Source organism: Trachypithecus francoisi, unplaced genomic scaffold (assembly GCF_009764315.1).
Source record: "Trachypithecus francoisi isolate TF-2019V2 unplaced genomic scaffold, Tfra_2.0 Lachesis_group20, whole genome shotgun sequence".
NCBI classification, from domain to species: domain Eukaryota; kingdom Metazoa; phylum Chordata; class Mammalia; order Primates; family Cercopithecidae; genus Trachypithecus; species Trachypithecus francoisi.
Window position 1 is genome coordinate 28,225,609 of NW_022681466.1, and position 19,191 is coordinate 28,244,799.

The 19,191-nt window shown below is 37.8% G+C and overlaps 1 pseudogene; it reads left to right on the top strand.

Annotated features, from left to right (window-relative positions):
- Positions 1-336: 336 nt before the first annotated feature.
- LOC117067987 lies at positions 337-2,135 on the top strand (annotated as a pseudogene).
- The last annotated feature ends 17,056 nt before the right edge of the window (positions 2,136-19,191 follow it).

The window sequence follows — 19,191 nt, forward strand, 5'->3', positions numbered from 1 at the left end:
GTTAACAATACAAATTTGTATTTTCTAATCCAAAAAACTTAAATTAAAAAATTACTGGAGGGAAATTAATTTCATCCAATTGAAAAAAAGTCTTTATTATAGATAGCCACTGGAGAAGAAAACAGGGACAGAGCATTAATAACAGGGAACTTAAAATAGCTTAAAAGCTTTCAGAGAATTTTTGAATTTATGAACAACAACAGGATAAATGTTATATTAATGTCATAAAGGATGTGTTATACCGGTATACATGTGGACTCATTTTGTTTTAATGTGGTACTGTATTACAAAATGGATTGTTGCAAGAAAAAAATAATGTCATCAGTGGCCAAAAACATGAGCAGTATTTCTGCAGGAAGAATTTTTCCATTTCCAAACCATGGTGGTGCAGGTCCAGGGTTTGCCAAGGCAGCGCACGATGCTCAGGCCCACCAGGAGCTGAATGAATTCCGGGAGGACCTTGAGTTCGAGGCTGCGGTGCGGCAGGCAGAACTGGCCATTAAGTGCGGCATCTTCCCAAGCCCCATCTACCAGGGCCCCAGCAGAAGCTACTTGTCAGGGACCCTCACGGGTTTCTGGAGGGTTACAATGAACTCATGAGTTGTGAGCCTGTTTCTACTGCTTCTTTGTTGTTCAGAGGTTGGGGTTCTAGGGGAGCAGAGACAGAGAAGACCAGTAACTGAGGTGTCTTGCTAGCCGCTTTGGATAAGCAAATAATTCTGAAGACTTAACAATATGAATATATGCATTTTGCTTTTTTTTTTTTTTGCCAGTAAATAAAAGATCACTGTTGTCTTCAAACCCAAGAATGAAGAGCCCCTATGGGCAACTTAATCCTAAGTGGACCAAGTGGTTGCAGAAGTTGTGCCGTCCTTGCTGTTATGGCCATGGTGCATACCTTGTCCTCAACCAGGGTTATCTCTCAGAGGCAGAGGGCAACCTGGTGGACCGAAAACTAGAATGCAAGATTGTACTCCTCACAAAGGTGGTATACCTGGCCAGTAAGACATTCAACTATAGTGCCGTTGACAGAGTGATGTCCAGGGGCAAGCAGCTTATGCTAGAGAAAGTGTCAAACGTTGGGCAGTGGTTTAACTCCATCAGACAACCTACCAACGGCTGGCTCTTTCCAGCTCTTTGTTGAAGGCTACAAAGATGCAGACTACTGGCTGTGGCGTATTGAAGCAGAACCGCTCCCTGAGAATATCAAACAGCAACTACTACTGCAGTTCCAGCCACTGGTGGTGCTGGATCACATCATCTGCGACACTGACAGAGGCAATGACAACTGGCAAATGTGACTGTCCAAAGGATAGCTCTGGCTCTCAGCGTACAGACTGGGTGGTGGTGAAGGAGCCTGTTATCAAGGTGGCTGCCATAGACAATGGGCTGGCCTTCCCACCAAAGCACCCTGACTCCTAAAAGGAATATCCTTTGCACCAGGCCTGGCTGCTCCAGATAAAAGTCCCATTCTCTTAGCAGTTCAAAGATCTGATCATTCCAAAGATATCCAACCCTAACTTCAAGGACTTGGAAGAGGACTTATGTGAACTCTTCAGAAAAGCTCCTGGGCTGGGTGTGGTGGCTCATGCCTGTAATCCCAGCACTTTGAGAGGCAGATCACTTGAGCTCAGGAGTTGGAGACCAACCTGGGCAAATGGGGAAACCCTGTCTCTACAAAAACAAACAAACAAACAAAAAGTAAAAATTATACCAGTATCATGGTGCATGCCTGTAATCCCAGCTACTTGGGAGGCTGAGGAGGGAGGATTGCTTGAGCCCAGGAAGTAGAGGTTACAGTGAGCCAAGATCAGGCAACTGCACTCTAGCCTGGGCAATAGAGAGAGAGCTTATCTCCAAAAAAAAAAAAAAAAAAATTCTAGTTTTGACAAAGACCAGTTTGATAAGCAGATTACTGTCATGCTGGGTCTGATCCTAAATCTGAGTCAGGTCTTAAAAGACCAGAGTCCCCTGCACCTTGTCCAGATGCCACCTGTGGTTGTTGAGATGAGATGGCCCATTCCTACCAGTGGCTTTCTAGCGAGGCCTACACACAGAGTTTTCAGAGCTTCAAAAGTCAGAGGCAGTCAAAGGAAGCACTGTCTGAGAGTTGGGGGAGGAAACCTGGGGAGTAGGGTGCAGGAAAAGCTAGAGAAGCCAGTGGGAAACATCTTTAAGATCCCTCTCTTTCTGCTTGCCACCGCCCTGGGGTCTTTCCTACCCACAAGGAGAAGCACAGTCAGGAAGAGTGAGTGCCCCTTGGACCTTCTTAATGCCAGGGAGGCCTGGGAAGAAGCATCTCCCTTCCAGCATCTGCTGGTGGCAGGATTGGACAGTCCCTTCCTTCCCTGACACCTTGCTCTATTGTAATTCCCTATTCTGCATCTGAAAAAGCAAACAAACAAGAAAACCAATCCTTGTAGCAGAGCCCCAGATCCCCTCATGCCAGAAACCTTTAATCTAGGCCTGAATTAGCATAGACCCAGATATTCAGCTGCCTTGTTGTTGCTGACTCCCACGAGCCAAGACTGTATCAGAGGGCAACTGGATGGCTCACAGTGCTGGAACAGAGAGAAGCCACACCTTTCCTTTGGGTTTTTGCCAAGCCTTCTTCCTCGTCTCCCACCAGTGCTGTAGGGTGGCTGCAAACCTCCAAACAGTTCTCCCAGAAGGGAGGTTTTTGCTCTACACCTCCCAGCAGTTCTGCGCACAATCATAGGGAACCTCTCTGCTCCCTGCCGTGCTGCAGCTTGTCTGTCTCTCAAGCAAAGGCAGGAAGAGCTAGTCTTAGCATTTATATTTTAATAAGAAGTTGACTCTCAGCATGTAAAAGTGATCCACATGGCTTAAGTGTATGCTGGGAGCTGTAAGTGCTCTATGGGTGAACTTACCAGCTTTGTTTCCTGAGTCCTTGGTCCCAACCATCTAATTTGTTCCTTTTGTTTTAATTGTTTTCACCCAACTCTTTTGACTTAAGAGTTGAGTTTGTCTTCTGAGTAGGTGTTTGTGAGGGTCCTGGGGTGAGTCTTGGTTTACAAGAGAACAGGATATTAGTTATTGGATTTATTTCTATGCTACCACTGCTGATTGGTGGAAGTAAGAAGACGTATATTCTGCCTCCTAATTGGCAGTTTTCCTTTACTCCCTGACTTGTCTCAGGCCAGTTTCTTCATGGTTTCTTGAGAAAGACAGGTCCCAAAGGAGAGAGATCTTCAAACTTTCCTCCAGTTCCTGCCCAGCCCAGGGCATCTTCTTGCTTCCTTGTAACCTTTTCCCCTGCTACCCAACCCCCCTTGCTAGGTGTTTGAGCCCTTTCTACACCAAAGCAAAGAACGGCCTGAGGAGGAAGTAAAAAGGGTGTCATCTGGGGATGAGGGGCAGCTGTGCTCATATGTCCTGTGCTACTGAACACTTCACAGTTCTGGCACCTTGAGATTTGTTAACCAACTTAAAAAGAATCTATCTTGAAGGTTTGAAGAACAACCAAAGAAAGGAAGTGAGGACCAGGGCTGTGTATATTCTGCTTACCCAGCTTTGGAGCAGAGATGTGTCAGCTGGTCCTGGCTGGTCTCCTTCCAGTCCAGCCACCAGGAGTCTGCTTGTCACCTGTGATTACTGAGATGACTGGCAGAGAGATGGCCATTCCATGAGTGCCACCCGTAGCAGGCAAGAAGAGTTTCTGTGCATGCCCTAGGAACAAAGGCACAGTTCACCTGCCTTCCTCAGCCTGGACAATCCCATGCAGCTGACTTAGACCCTGGCCTTGGGAACAATGTTTGAAAGAATATCTGTGCCCTGACTGTAGGAGCCAGTAGGGGATCCAGGTGTGCATAGCTCTCTGTAGACATCTTTACACAAACCTGTTGGTAATGCTCCCCACTTAGTGCTCAGGAGAGCCTGGGGATCTAACAGGGAACCTGGCTGCCTTACCTGGCCACATCCTCCATGCCAGATCTGCACCTTGTCTTAATCAAGACCAACTCTGTGATCAGAAGGAAATCAGGCCCTATGTAAGAGGGAGCTGGCCCTGGGCCTTGCAGGCAAAAGAATGTGGGGTGTCTTTTCTTGGCCTGTTTCCATTCTCCCTAGAAGCCTGTGCTCACGTTGCATTGAATGTGGACTCTGGAAAAGCCAGTGGTCCAGAGTGCCACAGAAGGCTTCTGGGTGGCACTTCATGGAATGGCATGGTACCTCTGCCAGTGGTATAGGTCCTGCCCCCAGCATCAGGGAATGGAGGTTGGACTGTGAGAGTGCTACTGCCCTCTGTGTTGTTTTTCTGATGCACTGTAGAAATTGCACAAAATATGTTTAAATCAATGAAAACATATGAATAACAAATCAAATTCTGAAACAAAAAAAGAAATTTTTAGTAATGATTATCCTGGAATGGAAAGAAAACAATAAAGAAAATGGAAAGCTGACAGCATATATGTATTAGTCCATTTTCACACTGCTATAAAGATACTATCTGAGACCAGGTAATTTATAAACAGAAAAGAGGCTTAATTAACTCACAGTTCTCCTTGGCTGGGGAAGCCTCAGGAAACTTACAGTCATGTCGGACGGTGAAGCAAGGGTCTTCTTCACACAGCGGCAGGAGAGAGAAAGAGTGCAGGGGAAACTCCACTTTTAAAACCATCAGATCTAGTGAGAACCCTCTCACTATCAGGAGAACTGCACGGGGAAAATCGTCCCCATGATCCAGTCACCTCCAACCAAGCCCCTTCCCCTACATGTTGGGATTACAATTTGAGATGAGGTTTGGGTGGGAACACAGAGTCAGGCTCAGTCCAGGGACACCAGCTACAATGCAGTACCTTACTTATTAGCAAGATTTATGAAGAGAGTTATGAACACATCATAAACACATTCAGAGTGGTTTCATCAAGCAAAGTATTCAATACTATGATCAGGGTTTCCAAGACCACCCTCTTTATTTACCTGTAGAACTCAGATGAGACCTATTATACAGTCTGCCCACAAGGTTCTGTGTGACCTCTGCCTCTTAAACCCAAACTGACCACACCAATGTGCAGGGATGCCATCCATTTTATAACAGCCACAATGAGTGGTACTACTCTATCCTTTCACTTTCTTGCTAAGCTATTAGTAAACATGCCTTTATTTATTTGACTCCACAAGATGGTAGCAAATGAGTTACAGTTCCCTTTTTTTTGCTAGTGCATGACCTGCTGCACTCACCAACAGGTATAACAGGAGTTCCAGGCCTTTATCTGCCTGAGCTTGCCCAGGTCTTTGATGCAACAAACAAGGTAGTAGTGTATGACCCACATACCCACTGCTCCCTAACTCCTGGAGCTGGTTTCCACCCACAGATGAACACAAAGGGAGTAAATGAGCAGATCTGGAGTATACAAACAAAGAACAGTAGCCACTTAGAACTGATCCTCTACGTAGTCAAGATATCAGTCTCTAGCATACTTCATCACCAACAATATTGGTACCCAAGAGTTATTTAAGCACTCTGAGTAGTACACTACCAAGTTTCACGAGTTTCAACCTTCTTCCACTGATACACATAGCAGAGGATGAAGAAAATGATATTCATGGAAGGTTAAAGCACTACTAAAGAAAAACCAAAACTCTTCTTAAATCCAGTGATTCTAGAATGCTGCTTATAAGAGAAGGAATTTGATGAGGAGGAGTTCAAAGAGATATCAGAAAAAGCTGCATATGTCATCTTCAATTGCTCCTTTACCTCTCTCAAAATTTGCATCCTTTTTTGTTTTGAGACAAAGTCTCACTCTGCTGTCCAGGCTGGAGTGCAGTGGCACAATTATATCTCACTGCAGACCAAAAAACCTGGGATCAAGTGATCCTTCTACTTCAGCTTCCCAAGTAGCTAAGACTATAGATGTACCACCAAACCTGGGTAATCTTATAATTTTATTTGTTTATTCTTTCTAGAGATGGGGCCTTGCAATTTTGCACAGGTTGATCTCAAACTTTCGATATCAAACAATCCTCCTACCTCAGTGTCTCAAAGTCCTGGGATTATAGGCATGAGCCACCATGCCAAGACTAGATATGGCATCTCTTCTATCATTTTATTTCCAATTTAACATGGTTTCTGATACATGATAAGGACTTAATTAATAATAAATTGTTGTTTTGGAAGGAAATACAGTATCTTTCAGCACCGTACCAAAACACAAACACACTCTCCCCCACCCCACACACACCCCATCCCCTGTTACCCCACACACACCCATTCCCCCTCACCATACACACACATACACATACACACAATTGTTGTGGGCAGGGTCAACTTATTATGACAAGAACTCTGAATATTTAAATATTTGGAAAATCAAAGGAGGAAGCTATAGTGGAGTCACTGGCAATCAAATTCTACTGGCCATTTATTGTGATTATCTTCTACCCTGGGTTGAAGATATTTCATTAATAGACCTTAATTATGCTAACAGGCGTGTCTTTGTCTAATTTACTTTTCTCTTTGCTTTATGCTCCATCCACTGAGAGGATTTTCTGTGACCATTGACCTTAATGACCATATCGAAAGTTGGCATAGGGAGTATGCACACCTTGGGAGAGGGCCACATGCACATGTTTATAAGAACAAACCTGAGGGAACTTTTGAGGTTTACAGAATGTATTAGTCAGGGTTCTCTTAGAGAGACAAAACTAATAGGAGATATTTATATATACATACATATATATATACACATTATATATATATGTGTGTGTGTGTATGTATATATATATACATACATACACACACACACACATATATATATATAATGAAGGGGAGTTTATTAAGTATTAGCTTACATGATCACAAGATCCCATAATAGGCTATCTGCAAGCTGAGGAGCAAGGAGAGCCTGTCCAAGTCCCAGAACGGAAGAACTTGGAGCCTGATGTTTGAGGGCAGGAAGCATCCAGAATGGGAGAAAGATGCTGACTGGGAGGCAGGCCCAGCTCTCTTTTTCACATTTTTCTGCCTGCTTTATGTTCGCTGGCAGCTGATTAGATTGTGACCACCAGATTAAGGGTGGGTCTGCCTTCCCCAGCTCACTGACTCATGTGAATCTCCTTTGGCAACACCCTCACAGACACACCCAGGATCAATACTTTGTATCCTTCAGTCCAATCAAGTTGACACTCAGTATTAACCATCACACAGAACATGGAAGTTTTTTGTTTCTTTTGTTCATTCATTCATTTGTTAAATCATTCATTTTGAAGAGATGCTTTTCGTTCACATTGACAAAATATTATTATGGAATGTTGGTACAATGTATGCAAATCAATAGCTGTGACTCATCACATGAACAGAACTGACTGAAGAAAAAAACAAAAAATCATGATCAAATCAATAGATGCAGAAAAAGGCTTTGAGGAAATTCAACATCCCTTTGTGTTAAAAACCCTCAACAAACTAGGCATTGAAGGAATATGCCTAAAATTAATGAGAGCCATCTATGACAAACCCACAGCCAATCACATGAATAGGCTAAAGTGGGAAGCATTCCCCTTGAGAACCCAAACAAAGCAGGGGTGTCCACTGTTACCACTCCTATTTAACATAGTACTGGAAGTCCTAGCCAGAGCAATCATGTAGGACCAAAAAATAAAAGGTATCCAAATAAGAAGAGAGGAAGTCAAATTATGCCTGTTTGCAGGTAACATGATTTTATACCTAGAAAACTCCATAGTCTCTGCCCAAAAGCTCCTAGATCTGATAAACAACTTCAGCAAGGTTTCAGGATACAAAGCAAATGCACAAAAATCAGTAGCATTTCTATACACCAGCAACATCCAAGCTGAGTACCAAATCAAGAACGCAATCCCACTCACAATAGCCACAAGAAGAATAAAATACCTAGGAATACAGTTAACTGGGGAGGTGAAAGATCTCTACAATGAGAATTACAAAACATTGCTGAAAGAAATCAGAGATGATATAGACAAATGGAAAAAACATTCTATGCTCATGGATAGGAAGAATCAATATTGCTAAAATGGTCATACTGTCCAGAGCAATTTCAATGCTATTTCTAACAAACTACCAATGACATTCTTCACAGAATTAGAAAAAAAATTCTAAAACTTACATGGAACCAAAAAAGAGCCTAAATAGCCAAAGCAATCCTAAGCAAAAACAAACAAACAAGCAAACAAAAACTTGGAGGCAATACATGACTTGACTTCAAACTATACTATAAGGCTATAATAACCAAAACAACATGGATGGTACTGGTACAAAAACTGACATGTAGACAAATGCAACAGGTTAGAAAGACCAGAAAAACAAAAACAAAAACGACTGCATATACACAACCATCTTATCTTCAACAAAGTCAACAAAACATGCAATGGGGAAACGACTCCCTATTCAGTAAATGGTGCTGGCATAACTGGCTTGTCATATGCAGAAGATTGAAAGTGGGCCCCTTCCTTACATCATATACAAAAATCGACTCAAACTGAATTAAAGAGTTAAATGTAAAATCTAAGAAGATAAAAACCCTTGAAGAAAACCTAGGGAATACCATTCTGGACACAAGTCTTGGCAAATATTTCATGACAAAGATGCCAGATGCAATTGTAACAAAAACAAATGGAACTAATTAAACTAAAGAGCTTCTCCACAGCAAAATCAACTATCAACAGAGTAAAGAGACAGCCTACAGAATGGCAGAAAATATTTGCAACCCGTGCATCTAACAAAGGTCTAATATTCAGAATCTTAAAAAAAATTTAAACAAATTAACAACAACAACAAAAATCCTATTAAATAGTGGGCAAAAGACAAAAATGGACACTTTTCAAAAGACAGTTTTCTTCCAATCAGTCTGTTTTCTTCCAATCAGTCCCAACTGCTTGTCTGCACACCCAAAGTTATTTTCTATACATAGTATCAATCATTTTTTTCTTTCTTTATTTTTTCATGTACCAATAATTAATGAAAACTGCTCAACACCACTAATTTTTAGAGAAATGGAAATCAAAACCATGTCATTCAGAATGAATGTTATTAAAATGCCAAAAATAACATATACTGGAGGATCGCTGTGAAAAAGAATGTTTATATACTGCTGGTGGAAATGGAAATTAGTTCAGTCACTGTTGAAAGCAGTTTGGTGATTTCTCAAAGAACTTAAAACAGAACTACCATTCGACCCAGTAATCTCAGAATTGGGTATATATACAGAGGCATATATATATTGCTTTGCTATGATCACATGCACATGTATTTTAATCAGCACTATTCACAATAAGAAAAACATGGAATCAACCTAAACGCCCATCAATGGTAGACTAGATAAAGAAAATAGAGTGCACATAAGACCATGGAATACTACACAACTATAAAAAAGGAAGTGATCATGACATTTGCAGCAACACGGATGGAGCCACAGGCCTTTATCCCAAGTGAACTAACACAAGAGCAGAAAACCAAAGACAGCAGAAGCCAGCCATAGACACTGGAGTCTACTTGAGGGTGAAGGATGGAAGGAAACTGAACACTGAAAAATTACCTATTGGGTACTATGCTAATTACCTGGGTGATGAAATAATCTGTATTCAAAACTTCCACGACAGGCAATTTTCCTATATAACAAATCTCCACATGTACCCCCGAAATTGACAGAAAGGTTAAAACATGTTAGAAATGACAATATGCTCATTTCCAGACTCAGACCTTAAGAAACTTGGGAATCTTTAAGAATCGTGCACATACAGACTTATTTTCCCTCATGTTCTTATGTTAAATTTCAATTACAGGGCTACATGGATATGTTCGCTTTATGAAAATTGTATCTGGACACTTTAGCTTTGCTCAATTTCCTGTATATGCATGGTAAACAGAAAAATTTCAATTAGAATTAAACATTGAATAAAGTTTGAGAGTTACGTGAAAAATTCAGAAAAGTAATAATCTAGCTCATATATGTTATATATAATATAGCATAGTATATTATTGATAATATATAGATAATATATTGATAATATAGCATCAATAGTATCAATCATTTTTCCCCAATTATGTAAAAATTTCAGAAAAATAAAGTAATATAGCATATATATATAATGTCCACAGATTTGCAGTTTATCTGGGGCATCTCTGCTTCAGGCTTATGAGGTAGTGGGGTTGAGCTGCAAGCTGAGTTGGATTCAGGTTTTTTCAATGCATCTTCATTTTCCTTGGACTAGCAGTTACCCAGTCATGCTATTCTCCTCACAGCTGGCACAAACTATGCACACATATGTGGAGACTCTGTTCATATAATATCTGCTACTATTTATTATATTGTTTAGCTCAAGCTCAAAGTTAATGGGGATAGGGATATAGACTTAACCCACTTTATTACAAGGCACTGGAAGATCACTTAGAGAAGGCAAGAAGAATCAAAATGATAATTGAGGTACCACAGTGCTACATAGAATACTATAGTAATAGGAGATGGTTTTAAATGAGTCATGATTCTCAATGATGTAGCAATGTGCGGAGCATTGGAAATGTATAGATTTTTGTTATAACTTACTCCTGTGGGCCAGGCGTGGTGGCTCATGCCCATAATTCCAGTACTTTGGGAGGCTGAGATGAGAGCATTGCTTGAGTCCTGAAGTTCCAGACCAGCCTGGTCAACATAGTGGGACTCTGTCTCTAAAAAAAAAAAAAAAAGAAAAGAAAAGAAAAACTTACTCCTGTGAACTATATTTAAAATATTGCACCTCCTATTCCTGAGTCATTAAGTGCCTTTCAAGGCTTATATAGTATTCTCTGTGATATTCAGTGTCTATTTTCACTTATTATACCAGTAAACCCAGAAGGGTCATGTTTGCTAAGTGGCGACTCAGTACCATACCCTGTCCTTAAACATATCTTATATCAAAGCAACAAATTTGCTCAACATGGTGTAGCAATTAGATGTAATAGGAAGAGATGAGACAAAAGAGTGTTTTATATGGTTCAGTTTTGTTTTGCTGGGGTGGGAAGAATAGAAATAAAATATTTGGTTTGGACATATTGAGTTTGCAAGTGCTATATGACAAAATGAAATAAGACATTATATTTAATATTAGAAAAAAGATAAAATAATCAGGAGAGGTATGTAAAAAAATGAATAGAAAGATAGATAGAAATATTTATCTCTCTAAAGACTGTTTTCTTAATTTAGAAGTAAAAATCAACATATTGTTTTTATTCCAACCAAATAGACACTACACAAAGGAAAACAACTCACCAGATAGAATTAAAATGAAAGCACTGGTAACATCCTTTCTTTTCCCACCGTGTTTAGTGATGGTGAGGAAGAGTAGGAATAATCTAATGGAGATTAAGGGTTTCAGGTTTTATCATTCCAGAAAGAGTACAGGACACACTTATGGCAAAGAAAGTAAGTATGTAATCCCATCAGCCTACAGGTCATTGAGAAAATTATTTGCATTGATTAGTTCAGGGATACAGAGAAAGTATGCCATATTTCCGTGCAATAATTTCTAGTCTACAAAAGAGCAAAATAGAGAACTTAATATCGGGCTCATCTTGTTAGATAGTTGTAAAGAGAGGGCAAATGGACCTTCTTTTTTATGAGGTTAAATGAATGCTGTTATGACATTGTTGAGAGTGGGATAGCATCCCTCTACACCTTATTTGATACACTAATTCTTCCAAATTATGTTAGCCAATGCCAATAAAAATCTGATAATTCAAATATATGATTTCTGCTCATATTACAATTATCACACTATAACAAAGTTACACCAGCTCTTTTATAACTTAAGACATTCTGATTTTATTTAATGTATTTGATAATTTGTTGATTAAAGAAAAAGTCTCCCTAAATTTGGAGAAATAAGAAAACCCCCTCTCTCCATAAGAACTTTGTCCACCTAAATAGGAAATAATAAGAAAGTGGGTGATTTTTAGAGTCCAGACAATGAGATATTATTTTTCAAGGAGAATATATGCTCAAAATTTTGTAAACATTCTTATTTACAGCAAAGAAAAATAAGCAAAATTGTTAACAATGGATAAACTAGGATTTACACACACACAGGCACACACACATACATACAGGGATAATCAATACTGCCAAAGGAAGTTAAGAGGTTAGGTAGATTTAGGACTAACAATAATTCATGAAATCTGGTAATGACTAAATAATAATTGATCATTGAAAGAAAACGTTTATTAGAACAGTGTTTCTAGAAATTAGATTATGGCAGTTTGATGAGACGATGGGAGGTGAATAAAGGAAGATTATGATGTCAATATTCAATAATCTTGGTTCTTTCTGTCTGGAATGTGCTGCTCCTATTGTTCTTCCTAGGAAAGTTTTACTCATATCAAAACTCAGAGGAAAATGGAGTGAAGAATATATGTGTCCTTGATATATGTGTGTGTGTGTGTGTGTATGTGTGTTTGTATATATGTGTATGTGTGTGTATATATACACTTGTATACATGTGTATGTATTTGTATACACACATATGTATATTTAATTTGTATGTAACCATCTATGTCTAGATTAAGCTAGACATAAGCTCACAGTGATGTCTCAATCTGCAATACATTACCTCATAGTTCATTCTACCCTTCTCTCTCTTATCTGTAACCTTCCACTCAAATAGTGAGATGCGTATCTCCTGCAATCTATCATCAATTTGATTAATTGTTCATATTCTATATATATGTATAGCAGTAACAGACTTATGTAAATCTATGGTAAGCTATTTTATCAAGTATATTACAGTGTCTACATACAGTTTCTTTTGTTTCTGGCCTTTTAGACTCCTCTGATTTACAAAGCTATTTAGGTCAGCACCTTTTCCCTCCACCTCCTTCAGTGAGATTGTTTCATAAATTTGTAATATAATTAGATCATTTTGTCAGTCAACATTCCATCCTGGGATTACACTAAGCTCCTGCATATATTTTTAAATTCCATGCATTAAGTTTCACTGCCTGTAATGAAAGTCCTATAGGTTCTAAAAAGTCTGTCTTGGCTGACCATTATTATCTCAGGAAAATAGATTATGTTGTGTGCTGTGAGAGAGAATTACCTGGGTTGAAGATACGGTTGAAGATTCGAAGTTAGTTTTGAAAGTTTAAAATAGCTGCTACGTGGATAAGGAAAGAGGGCTGAGAAAGAAAGGTCAAACAAAGAAAAATTGCTGAGTTGCTTCAGTGCTTAAGCAGAGCTGCTATCATAAATGTATAATAGATATAATTAAAGAGAACATGAGGTTTTTCCAGCAGCACTTCTCAGCCCAGGGAGAAGTGAGATGATTAGATTGGCCAACATTTTGGCACTGCCAAGGAGAGGTCATCAGCAGAAGTCTGAATAGATGGAAAGTAGTAGGGAGAAAGTCACTGAGATGATTAACCATGAGATTGGTCCAGGATGGCCTGGGAGGGAAATAAAGTCAGATAGGTTCCATATTGTAATAGACTAAGAAGAGCTCAAGTGATTAGAGGCCAGGGATGACTATAACAGCAGGTTTGGCTAAGTGGAAGAGCTGAGATTACAGGAAACTCACTGGTTAAGGGGTAACTTCAGACTTCAGGAATATGATGTATCAATATATACTTTCAACCCACTGAATTTAACGAGAAGGAAAAAGCATATGTTTGCATGATAAGGAGACAAATAGAACATCTCAGTCTTCGTAACAATTGAATTTGGGAAACGTAAACTTGATTTATCACTCATTTAATTTTTATTGTAACTACATTGTTAAGCCTAAAAGCTATAAATCAACTTCTTGAATAGATTTGTTAGTGGCTGCAATTAATTAAAGCTAATTCAAATATAAAATAATCAGAGGTTAAAAATTTATATTTAAATTTAGTAATTAATTGATGCATGGTTAGTGTTCCTACATAAATCTTTCCGGGTTTTAACTTCAGACAGATACATAACTATATCAGTTATTTGCACACTGACGTGTTCCAAATCTCAAGTCCTGAAAAGTATTAACCTTTGATTCACCTTGATTTCTGCTAAAGAATGTAAAGAACTTTAGAAAGAAAACGTACCACGCTGATCAAAAGTTATTAAATTAACTAAATTTTTTCTAACCTTAAAGTAACTGAATTAGTACCTATGAAAGATAGGAAGCATGACAAAAATTAGATAAATGATTTCTGCAATCCAAAACTGAAAAATTAAGGAAGTTATTGAAAAGAAACCTCTTCTAAAACAACTCTTATTTTCAATCAAATAGCTCAGTAAGCTTCTCAAAAAATATGTCTCATCTCTATCTGTGATTTTGGCTGCATTTATACCTTCGTATGCATGAAATTCTATTCACTTATATTAAGTTCAGCTTCTTGAATTTGTCTCTTTACTAACATTTTTGGCTGAAAATAATACACAGCAGACTTCATTTATTCTTGGATGATGATAATAATGATGAGCAGATAGCAATTAAAAATGAAAGAAAACTTTCTCAATTATTATTACTCATGCACTGAATTTATATTACATTACAAATAACATTTTTACAAGATTTGCTTGCCCTTTAAGGTTTTGTGCATTCTAGTAATTACCTTTAAAATAACTAAGAATATCTGAAGTGTTGACAATGCTGTATGATACAATATAAAACTGCTGGCAAAACTACCTACATACAGTTCCACAGAGTAGGAGCTTTTCCATGTGGAAGATGGTTTCATAAAACTTCCCCAGACTAAATTTGCACTTTGTCTTCTATTTTCAGATTCTAGATTAATTTGCACAAGTAGTAATCATACTGACTGAAAGGATTATAATTTACCATAAAGAGTTTACAAACTGAAATACATTAATTCTTTTATATGTAAGCATATCACAATGTTAACAACATTAGTGATTAAATAATCAATGGGCCGGGCACGGTGGCTCAAGCCTGTAATCCCACCACTTTGGGAGGCCGAGACGGGAGGATCACGAGGTCAGGCGATGGAGACCATCCTGGCTAACATGGTGAAACCCCTTCTCTACTAAAAAAATACAAAAAACTAGCCAGACGCGGTGGTGGGCGCCTGTAGTCCCAGCTACCCCAGAGGCTGAGGCAGAAGAATGGCGTAAATCCGGGAGGCGGAGCTTGCACTGAGCTGTGATCCGGCCACTGCACTCCAGCCTGGGTGACAGAGCGAGACTCCGTCTCAAAATAATAATAATAATAATAATAATAATAATAATAATTGATGGTGCTAGAATTAGTAGGAATGATTTATTATACTATTTTCGCGTTTTAGACAAGTCTAGATGCTCCTTCATTAAAGTGTATATCTGTTAGCTCAAGACACTTGGTTTAAGACCAACATTTTCACAGATAAAAAAAAATGTTAAAATAGAACATGAAATGACTACAATGAGTAGCACAAAGAGACAAATCAGAGGGTTGTACAATGATGTCATATCTGGAGTGAAATTATTTCTTGGTGTTTTACTTAAACTGTAGAAGTGGAGTTATTAATTAAGAATTCTGCAAGCACTTTTCCCTAATTTTAAAGCAGAGTATTATCTTATAAGAAATACGTAACTTAAAAGACTTCTAACTAAAGCACATTTGAACGGCCAATATCATGAAAGATTTGTGAGCATTGTGTTTCCATTTTTAAGGAACCACTCCTGAAAACGGGTTTCTAGTTTGCAGCCATCAAGAAGAAATGTGTTTGGGCATATAGAAAGTGCTCTTTACAGATCTGTTATACTCGGGAACTTTGAAAGTTATTTGAAGGGCTGAAGAAAACTGTCAAACAGATTATTTAAACTTTACGAGTTATAAATTCAGGAGAAATCAGTGGATATAGGATACAACTCTAGGGGACCATTGATACTTTTTGAGTTTGCTAATTCAATTTGGTGGTTTAATATTGTGTGTTTAAGAAGTGTTGGTCCAGAAAATCAGGCCAATGATAAAATAATTTAACACTTAATGATTGCCTTTCAATATGTATTTAGAATGTATACAACTCTAAAATAGAAAAATTGCATCGTTTCCACCAGGAATTAAAACTCATTTCCTAGTAGCATCCACAACAGTAAATTCTCAATTTGCTGGAACCAAAATTTCTGGAAACCAAATTTTATTTCTTAGCACTAGCATTAGGATAGTCATGCACATCAAAAGAAAATGGTATTAGTCCAAAAACTGTTTAGTGTTTAATTGCCTTCTAAAGCATTTAGCCTTCTGATCAGATCTATATGTACACAGCTATATAACGAAAATAACTGCTCAGTACACTCCCTTTTCCTCCCCAATAAACTAAGAAAATTGATATTAGGCACATATCTTAATAAAATGGACATGAGAAACAAAAATAGAAAACCTCAAAGTTATACACTTACTGTGTGCAATGAAGTGTGCTAAGTGTTTTTAGGTATTTTAGACTTCACAGAATATAGATTTTTTTCTCAAGCAGTCTAAGAGATTAGATGGACAAGAAAAAATACATATATTAATAATTATAACTTAAGGTTGAAAATTATAAGTGCTCTAAAAGGTAAAGGTAAACTAGTATCTAATTTCTGAGATGGAAAAAGTTACTTTTGTAGAGGACTACAGGAGGTTTCGTACACTGAGTCTCATTTACTGTGGCCTTCAAATAAGTATTATGTTGATACGTGGTGAGCAGAAGAAAATATACTACAGAGAGTGAATAGTAAGAGCAAAGACATTTTCAAAATCAGAGCACTCTATGGAAATACATCACTCATGGTTAAATAAATACCTTGTTGAGCTGGTTGGATCAAGATTCAATATCCTTTCTCAATTTACAAGCTGTATAATGCTGGCTCAATTATTTACTCTACTCATTTGCAGAAATTGACACAATAATAATGACACTTTTATTATGATTTGTTTTCAGGGCAATGAGAAGACACATGTAAAATTCCTGGTATGTCTATTATTATTATTTTCAATATATATTTTGCATTGTGAGGTTTTTCAAAAAGTTACAGTTTAATCTATGTTTCAGTATTTACATTGCTGTCCCATGAAATAGCTAATATTGATCTGTTAATCTCAGGTAGTATACTCTTATCTAATAAGTAAGTTAGAAAACTAACCTTGATGTTGTTACCAATTATTCTATATTTAGATTGCAACATGTATAAGTAATGATATCTAATACATATGGTGCACTGTGTGCCAGACAATGTATTTTACAGGTGTTGACTTTATGAATCTTTACAATAACCCTATTAGGTAGGTACCAATATATCCCCATTTTATAAATGAGAATAAGAAAGGGAGTTCATGCTTCTAGATTCACTAATGAGTATGAGAAACAACCCCAAGAACAAGAAATACAGAATTTACCTTGCTGTATTACACAACTAGGAAATCCCTAGGAAGATACAGAATTAGTTGGTGTAATGTGGATTAATTATTTGCACGATTTAAAAGAGCATGATGCAAATGATTTCATTTAATGAATTCTGCAGATATTTACTGTGTACTTCTATAGACATGACACTAGGCACTCTGGAGGGTGCAACAATTAAGTTTCTCTCAATCTGTTTAGGAAGCCCTTTATTTACATGCCTTTCTATACAAAATTGCCATAATAGAGACATAGGTGTGGTGCTACCTGAGGAAATTTAAGAAAAATATGAATTCTGCTCTGCTTTAATCATGCAGAACAACATAAGGAAAAAAAATCATCTTTGAACTAGACCTTGAACTTGACTAGACTAGAACTTGTAAAGAACAGCCTAAGCAGAGGGAATAGAATTAGCAGAAGTATGGAATATGAATAAAACAGTTACTACAAAAAGATGTAGGGTTAGATGTGGCTGTAACTATAGTTATGAAGATTGTGGAGGCTTTTGGAAACCTTGCAAATCTGATACTTTTCTACAGGTCATCAAGATCTAAGAAAAGCCTCTCACTACCCATTACATGATTACATATAAATTATCTTTATATTAGAGAGTGGTAACTCTGGTGACTTTATAAATGACAGGAGAAAAAGGAATTGTGAGAAACATTCCAGCCATTATTTCACAAATCAAGAAAAGAGATGATGAGGATATGCTCTCAGAAAACGGCTTGAGAAAGAAGTTGATGTTACAGTGACATTTAGGGCATGATAGGGCATTGGAATCTGCAATAAAATCAAATATTTCAAAACCATGTAATTGGGAGGAAAGGGTCAAACAAGGAAAATGGAAAGGGTATCTGTTGGATGAAGTTGGGTGAGTATAATAGCAGGATAATATTTATTATCGTAAATAAGTATATATGTGTCTATAAAGTATACTCAAGTATTTTGTTCAGTAAAATTTGGGAAAGATGAATGCAAGGAATTGTAAATAAGCCGGATGACCTTAAATAAAATAGGAATTATACTAAGATTGAGAATGATTGAAGAACATAATTGTCATATAAAAGTCAGATAAAAAGAGTGTTCAACACTGTTTTGATCAGTAATGAACCGGCCAGAGGTCCCAACTGGGCCCTATTTTGGGGAAGATAAAACTTCTGTCCGCTCCATAAATTATGAGATGACAAGACCTAATAATTTGTAAACTGGTGTGAGACATTTAGTAATAAGGGCTTGATAGAAACAGAGGGTAAACGAAGGGCACTAGGGGAGGAGTTGTGGACCAGAGACTTGTTTTATATATACTAGGCTCCCAAGAGTATTTTTGAGTGTAGCTAAGGCTATTTCTGGTGATGGACTCCCTAGGAAAATAAGGACACTTAAAGTGGAATAAAATAAAAGCATTCTCCGTTTATTTCCAATTGCTTCTAAGAAGATGGCTGACTACATATGAGGAACCTAGAAAATAACCAGTCCAGAGTTAATTAATCACGAATACTGTTAGTGACATACTAATGGCAGGTGTCTGGCATTGTTCTTTGTGTATTAGAGGTATCATCTCTTGCATTCATTACATAAACCTAAGAAGTAATATAGATTCATTTTCCACAGAGGGATTCTGGTCTACTAATGAAAGTCATGTACTCATACTCATCACATACACAGCAAGTATTTTATTTTTCTTTTATTTATCCATTGTAAATAACTTTTTTAAATGTTTATTTCCATAGGTTTTTGAGGAACAGGAGGTATTTGGTTACATGAATAATTTCTTTTGTGGTGATTTGTGAGATTTCAGTGCACCCATCACCTAAGTAGTATACACTGAACTCAATTTGTAGCCTTTTATCTCTCACCCCCTTCCCACTCTTTCT